The sequence below is a fragment of the Mirounga angustirostris genome, unplaced genomic scaffold (assembly GCF_029215605.1).
Source record: "Mirounga angustirostris isolate CCGP_5_RB_7025 unplaced genomic scaffold, mMirAng1.0.hap1 SCAF_15, whole genome shotgun sequence".
Lineage (NCBI taxonomy): Eukaryota > Metazoa > Chordata > Mammalia > Carnivora > Phocidae > Mirounga > Mirounga angustirostris.
Genome location: NW_026991723.1, coordinates 10,828,610 through 10,837,345, shown reverse-complemented (window position 1 = coordinate 10,837,345; position 8,736 = coordinate 10,828,610).

Genomic DNA, 8,736 nt, shown 5'->3' with positions numbered 1-8,736 from the left:
TTTTTAGTACTTCATTTAAAAACATCTCTACATTGACTTATTTTCTTACTTATTGCTTTCTTAGCATTAGAATTTGGTAGAATTTGGCTCATCACGTCACCATTCATTTCTTATCAATCCACTGCCATTTTCCAAGCTGAAAGGTAAAACTTCATTTTAACTTTTTAACATTTCATTTAAAAATATTTCTAAATAACTTAAGAAGTTACAGAAACAGGAGTACCTCAGTGGCTCAGTTGGTTAAGCACCTACCTTCAGCTCAGGTCCTGATCCCGGGGTCCTGGGATTGAGCCCTGCATCAGGCTCCCTGCTCAGTGCGAGTCTGCTTCTCCTTCTCCCTCTGTCCCTCCCCCCTCCACTCATGCTCTCTCTCGCTATCGCCATCTCTCTGTCAAATAAATAAATAAATAAAATCTTTTTAAAAATCTAAAAAAAACCCTCTCTCAAATAAATGAATAAAATCTTAAAAAAAAATAATGCAGAGATTCTCATAAACTCTTCATTCTGCTTCCCCTAATTCTAATATCTCACACAATCATAGTGCAATTATCAAAAGCAGGAGAACACAATACTATTAACCAATCTGCAGACATTATGCAAATTTTGCTGGTTGTCCCACTAACATCCATTTTCTGGACCAGGATCCAATATAGGATCTTACATTACACTTAGTTATCACATCTCTTTAATCTACTTATTCTGGGGCATTGCTCAGTGTCTTTCATGACTGCCACACTTTGAAATAGTACTTGGTCAGTTATTTTGTAGAATGTCCCTCAACTCAGGTTTGTTTTATGCTTACTCAGGATTAAATTCAGGTTATGCATTTTGGGCTGGAATATCACAAGTTGATATTATATCCTCTGTGCATCACTTCAGAAGGTATATGATATCCATACATCCCTTTACTGGTGATATTATCTTTGATCACTTGGTTAAAATGGTGTCGGCCAGGTTTCTCCACCATAAAGTTACTATTTTCCCCATTATAGTTAATAAGTATCTAGGGAGGAGATACTTTGAGACCATGTAAATATCTTCTTTCTCATCATATTTTAGCCCACTAATTTTATCATCCATTATTCTTTTTTAAAGTTATGGCTGGGGCACCTGGGTGGCTCAGTTGGTTAAGCGTCTGCCTTCAGCTCAGGTCATCATCCCGGGGTCCTGGGATAGAGTCCCACATCGGGCTCTCTGCTTAGTGGGGAGTCTGCCTCTCTCTCTCCCTCTGCTCCTTCCCCAGCTTGAAATAAATAAAATCTCTCTGAAATAAATAAAATCTAAAAAAATAAAATAAAATTACAGCTTTATTAAAGCATAATTGACCCAGCATAAAATTCACCCATTTTAAGTGTATAATTAAAGAGTTTTAATTCATTTATACAGTAGTGCAACAGTGATTACAATCTAGTTTTAGAACACTTCCATCATCCCCCAAAACGGTCTGTGGACAATCAATCTTCTCTCTACCTTGGGCCCCAGGCAACCATTGATCTACTTTCTGTCTTTATTTATACAATACTGTAATTTTTCTCATTTATTTGCTTGACTCTTTACCCTTGTTCATGTGCACGTTAACAGATGTAGACATGAGAAGACTTAAATCTAACACATTGGTATTTGACACAGGACACTGATAAGCCTGGAAGTCAAGAGAAATGCTGAGTCATTCATTGACATCAGACTAAAAATGGACTTTGAATATTCTGTATATTAGCAGGATCTGAGTGATCCAGTTGCTTTAGATCTTCAGTTAATTTGTAGGAGTTATCCCAATTAAATTATCTCTCTGAATATGTGAAGTCAACGCCAAGATCTTTGATATTTTATAAGCACTAAGCAATTCCAATTTTATCACATCAGCATGCCTTGGAAAAATATTAAGGTCCAGAGGTTTTTGTTTCTTTGTTTTGTTTTGCTCTGACTTGTTAGTTTTATAACAACAAGTACCTTGGCTTGCTATTGAAAATTACTTTCATCCAGGGGCACCTGGGTGGCTCAGTTGTTAAGCGTCTGCCTTTGGCTCAGGTCATGATCCCAGGGTCCTGGGATCGAGCCCCACATCGGGCTCCCTGCTCAGCGGAAAGCCTCCTTCTCTCTCTCCCACTCCCCCTGCTTGTGTTCCCTCTCTTGCTGTGTCTCTCTCTCTCTGTCAAATAAATAAATAAAATCTTTAAAAAATAATAAAAGTAAGTAAAAATAAAAAATAAAATTACTTTCATCCAGAGCCAACTTTACTAACCCAATGCAATATAATCTCAGAGATACTGGGTCTCTCCCACACCCTGCAGAGAGGATGAAAAAGCTTCATCACTATAACCAGCAGCGGATAGGCCAACTATAGCTCCCAGCTATGTATTTTCATAAAGCAGTGTTTTAAAAATCAGGACATTTTCATTTGTAAAAACTTACATATATGGCTTCTCTCAAAAAGTCCTTAAATTTTGTGTTACATGTTTTTATAACGGGAGCTTAATAGGGGTAGCCCACTCGTAGAACAGAGCATGTCTTCTTTGGTTTATTGTGTCCACACCAATACCCTATCACATCTTACCAAGACTGCAAGACTGCTTCACCTAGTTAAGTTCCTTGTCCAGCCCCACTGGGCATTTGTGTTTGCGATCTTAGGTTGAAACCTGAGCAACAGTTGTTGGTGTTTTTTGTTTTTTTTTTTTAATTGAGCCATAACCAACAGATAAAGATTACCAATCTTAAGTGTGCAGATTAAAGATTTTTTTTTTGACATAACCACAGATTTGTGCACAAGAAAATGTAACTCTCTCTCTCATTTCTCACCTACACATACACCCAGTACCCACCACTATTTCTGTCTCCCTATACTTCCAATGTGTGTGTTTGTCTTGGTTAGATTAATATTTATTTTAACATTATTGGGACTGTGGAAATGATATTGACAGTTGAGCCTCAGGGTGTCCTGTATTTTTTTCCTACTCAACTTTTCATTTACCCTGAAATTAATATTTTTCTTTTTTTTTTGTTTTTATAGTTTTGCTTGCTTACTATTGTGTACTTATCACTAATTCATCTCAAACTCGTATACACTCGTCTAAAATGTCCTTTTCGTATGTTCAAATGGATCAGGTGATCCTTGAGTTTCACGTTCTCAAGAAAAAATTCTGTTCTGGGGTCTATAACACCTTGATTGTGAACTTCCAGCCTTTAAAACCAAGATGACAGATTTCTGTTATTTTAACCCTGCACTCTGTTATTTTGCATAGCAGCCCCAGCAAACAAATGCAGAGTGTTTGGAAATGGCACAATTACCGTGTCTTGGAGTGGGTCTAATTTCATCTAGTATCTGGACACTTAGTAGCTCTTCCAATCTGTAAACTCCTGTCCTCTCCTTGCATTTTCTGGAATTATTTTGTTAATGATTTCCTTCCTTTGGTTTTGTCTGTCTCTCTTTGTGGAGCTCCTCTTATGCAGCTATTAAACTTCTTATTCTGGTCCTCTAATTCTCCTTTCTTTTTTTCAACTCCTATTTTCCATCTTTCTTTTTGATTTACTTTCTGGGAGATTTGCTCAACTCAATTATATACACTGTCTCTGAATTTTTTATTCTATCATATATCTTTTTTAATTTCCCAAAGCCCCCTTTAATTCCTTGAATAGTCCTTTTAAATTTACCAAATATCCTTATTTCATGGGTACAATATCACCTCTTATCTTTCTGTGTATATTAATAATAGTTTTCTGATCCCATTATAGTTTTGCTTTCTTCCAAGTTGCTTTTTATGTTCATTTGGTCTGGACTCTACCTTTTGATGAGAGGGGGAAAAAACCTCTCTAAAGGTCTGGTATATAAGGGAAAGCATTTTAGATTTCTTTCTGAGTCAGTAGGACTGTACATAAACGTTGTTTAAGCCAAAAGCCTGGTTTACAGCCCCCCAAGCATACATTGCTGGTCTGCCTTACAAAGGAGTAGCCTGAAGGAAAATCATCTTGTCCTTAAGATATTGATCAGTACTCCCTGTATTCCTTGACGATAACACTTGTGATTCCTGCCTTTCTGTTAATCTATAATCTGTTGAGTGTAGAAACGTATCTAACCCTGTAAAACCGTTCATTCTCCAGACCTCTTTCTTCCCTGTGAAGAGCATGTTTCCTGCACAGCTGTCCTAACTTGACCTCGAATAAAACTTTCTTTTTAGAGATTCTAAAAGATGTGTTCGTTTTGCGTCAACACTTTTGTGTTGGTTTTTTTCCTTAAATGTCTGATAATTTTTGGTTATCTACTCGAGTTTAGGAGTGAGGTACTAGAAAAGTTGGAGGGGGGCTTGGGGGGGTGAGGGGAAGCCTCATTGACTGATGGCTTCAGTTTCTGGTACTCTCGCTGGGCCATTTAACTGGGGCATTTAAAAAATTTTTGTGTTTTATTTAAATTCAATTAATTAACATACAGTGTATTATTAGTTTCAGAGGTAGAATTTAGTGATTCATCAGTTGCATACAGCACCCAGTGCTCATTATATCACCCAGCTACCCTATCCCCCCACCCCCACCCCTCTCCAGCAACCCTCAGTTTGTTTCCTATGGTTAAGAGTCCCTTATGGTTTGTCTCCCTCTCTGATTTCGTCTTATTTTATTTTTCCCTCCCTTCCCCTAGAAGAAATAATTGGGGTACTCTTGATGTCAGTATCTTTATGTCTTCCCTCTCCACTTGGTCAGATATCCCAGACATTCCAATCTTCAGTGTTCTGGAATCAGAATCAAGGTAAAAGATCTCTGCTTTTATTCGGTTACCGATGTTTCCATAATTGTTCACGGAAACCTCCCTCTGTTCACTGTATTGAATCCCATCCCCAAAACGTGCCAAGCATTCCCCAGAATGTGATTCTCTCTATTTATTTACCTTATCTAGCCTCTGCCAGGCTGGGAGAGGGCAGTAATCTGGCTCTATATACTAGCAGGGCATCTAAAGAGATCTAACTGCTCCTTAAACAGATTTATAAACCAATCCCCCTGTTTTTAGTCCTACTTGATCCCCATTTCCAGAGGTATTGATATTCCCACACCTTTTGGGAGGTCTGCAATGCAATCAGGCCTTCCCTAGCTTTCTTGAGGAGAGTTTCAGGATCACCTTTCTCAGATGTAATAAATAAGATATCGCTTGTCTGTGTGGCGTCTAAATTCCTAAAGTTTGCTTCATCTTCCCTCCTAATCTCATTTGCACTGTGGGTTTCTGCCTTAAAATAACAATTCCTTTACTGTCATTTTACTAGGTTTCAGAAGAAAACCAAAGTAAATGCAAATATCCAAACGATCACCCTACTCAGAAGTCCATTTTGCATTTTCACAAGGGAACTACAAGCTAGCTCAGGAGTGTTTGAAAACAAACAGATCTGCTTTATAATTTTGCTGCTGGCCATCCCTACACTCAGCATGTCTGGTAAACAACTGGGTCCCTGGAACATAAATTACAACTCTGACTGGTGCTTTTATCCAAGCAACCACAAGTTCATTCACAATTATGGTTCACTTGTCAATTGAAAAGGAAACTAATTGCTAGTAGCTTTAACTCTAGCCAAAGGGATCTGGTAAAACTCTTTTTATCTTCCGGGCTTTGGTCTTTGAATACTAATCCTCTCCCCAACTCCTGATTTTCTTCCAAAATAACAAAGCCTCTAATTTTTGAGCGCTCAGTATGTACTAGGACCTGGGCTAGGGCTTTTACATGCATTATCCCACTGAATCCTCCCTACAACCCTATAATGTCCACATTGTTGTCCCCATTTTACACAATGGGGAAACTGAGGCTCTGACAGTTAAAGGATCTGTTCAATCTCACACATCTGTCAGGCGGTGAAGCTAGGGTTTGAATCAAAGTTGGCCTGACTCCTGACCCATTTTTACTTTACTATGCTGTCTTAAAGATTATTTCTTTCTGAGCTTTTTGAATCTTTATTTTCAGGTCCTCAACTCATTTAATTATGTTCCCCTCTCCTTTTCCAATCCAATTTTTATACTATACGCCCTATGTCAGGTAATGGCATCCAGTTGCTTCAGCCTTTGTGAATGTCTACATCACTCTCCTCTCTAACCTGTATCTCGCTAACCACCCTAGGTATCACTTGCTTGGGGAAAGATTCCATGACCATCCAAGGATGGATTCGGTGACTTTCAGGTGCTCCTATAACATATACAGAATCCTATAGCACATATAGAAGCAGTGATTACCCTGTCTAGAAACTATCTGTTTACTTACTTTACTTACTCTCAGCTACACTGAACTAACTAAAGGTTCCTGAGGACAGTGGCAATATTGACCGTATTCATGTGACATGTCTATAGCCTAGTGCAATGCTTGCACTAGATGCTCCTTAAATATTTTGTTGAGTGAATGAATAAATGAATTAAGTTATATATATATACCTCAGTCTGGATGAAAAGATTGTCTAATTTAAAATGATGTTCTAGGGGTGCCTAAGTGGCTCAGTCGGTTAAGCGTCTGCCTTCGGCTCAGGTCATGATCCCAGGGTCCTGGGATCGAGTCCCACATCGGGCTCCCTGCTCAGTGGGGAGCCTGCTTCTCCCTCTCCTTACTCCCCCTCCGCGCTCATGCTCTCTCTCTCTCAAATGAATAAAATCTTTAATAAAATAAAATAAAATGATGTCCTAATGATATTCTAATGTTTGTTAAACAGTTTCATGAAAACACAAGTCTTTAGCACCTTCCATCTACTATTCAGAGCATAGATCCTATTTTAACTTCAACATTTTAAACTGAGGTGTTGATAGTAATCCATGAAGTAAACTCTGACAAGTTTTCAAAACACGTATTGAATTGAATTTCACTATGAAATTTTAAAATGTGAATTTTTATTGAAATAAACTAAAAAGTCATCTTACTCTTGATAAAAATCTATCATGCCCTGAAGCCTTTCATTTTAATTGAAAAAATTCTACTACATAATTATAAAGTACAATGCAAGAAATACTCAGAGAAGTATTTTTGGTCTTCACTTGTTATTGTGAATGGACTGTCGCAGTTTTTCTTGGGACTATGTGATAAAACTTCTTATCATAATTCCTGAGGAAATAGAAACTCATACAACTGTTATCAGAATTTATGCAAAATGTTTCCCAGGAGATGTGTTTTTTTCCGGCTCAAACACTCTATGATTCTCTATCAGCCAAACTAAAAGAGCAGATCGATGGGATAAAATATAAAGAACAGGAAGAAATAATAGACTTTTTCCTGAGGAATCCTAACCTTGCACATAGTTTTTTAAAAATCGCAGGAGTTTACTTGCTTTATCCTGACACCCAAGGCAAGTCATTAAGTCATTAGAGTGACTTGAGAGTTCTGTGGATTCAAGCTGGAATCAGAGAAGGTCTGGGGAGGCCACAGTCAAGTGTAAGCTACCCTTCATGAAGAGATTTACTGATCAAATATTAACTGTCCAGGTATATTCATGCCATGGCCACACAGAAATGAGATGAATGATCTCATTCTATGGGTAGCAATATGGTTGAATCTCACAAACAACATGTTGACTAGACAGAAAGAGTCTACTTATTATCAACTTCAAAAGCAGGGGGGAAAATGGAGGTATAGTGTTAATAGTCAGGATATTAATTACCCTGGGGGAAGTCAACAGAGAAAGTGTATGATGGGGGCCTCTGGAAGTTGGTAATGTTCTCTGTCTTGGTCTGAGTGCTTGTTACATGGGTATGTTTACTTTGTTAAATTCATTGAGTGGTACATTCACTCATCTGATGAGATTATACAGTAATCTCCATGTATATTATACATGGAAGAATAATTTCTACTAAAGTAAGGCATTAACTGTATACCGTTTTCCAATAATCTGTTCCCGTCTCCAAGGAATCCTAACCTAGGAAAAAGAATGCCCTAAACTATGGCCTCCCTAAATGTGGCTTAATGGCAGGATATCTAACACTATAATAATGTAAAATCGAAATGTAAGTTTCACTGGGATAATCAAACACAACAAATATGATATTTCAAAACTAGATTACCATATGCAGAATTTACCAAGGAAACTGAGAACTATTTCCATGACTCTTCAACCCCACAGGATTTTTTGAAGAGATTTTTTTTTTTTTGGAGAGGATTTTTCCCAAGGAGAGCTTCCATTTCTGGTTGGGGAGTGGGGGCAGTAAATGAGGAAGGGCTACCACTTCCTTCCATGGCTTGTAGGACACTGTTCAGAGAATTTGAAATGATAATTTTCCTGCAGCTGGGGATGGAAAGATGTAGCCTGACTCTGGACCTAGGATGTTCAAGCAGCCTGGGGCACCAAGGTAGAGGTTGTGTTGGGATCAGCCGGGATTGTTTATGAGCATTTTCAATGGATCAGATGTGGGCTACAGGGGCGATATCCAGCTAAGGGTCATTTGGGGTCCTGTCCCGTAGGATCCCTTAGAGAGCAGAGGACCCTAGCCACAGGAAACTGGAAGTAGCCATAAATGAGTCACAAGTGAATACTATGAATACAGGTGCATTAGATAAGTGAAATGACCTACCGGAGAGAAATCTCCAGGAAAACAGTCTTCCAAAAGACCTGAGAAACCCTAAGTAAGGACTCAGCTTTGAATATCTGTCAGGCACAGAAAATTCGAAGCTAGCTCATAACGATATCAGTTTTACAGTTCTGTAAGAGCTTTTTTCCCCAAAATTTTTAGGCATAGTTGACATACAATGTTATATTAGTTTCAGGTGTACAGCATATAGATTTGGTGATTCCACAC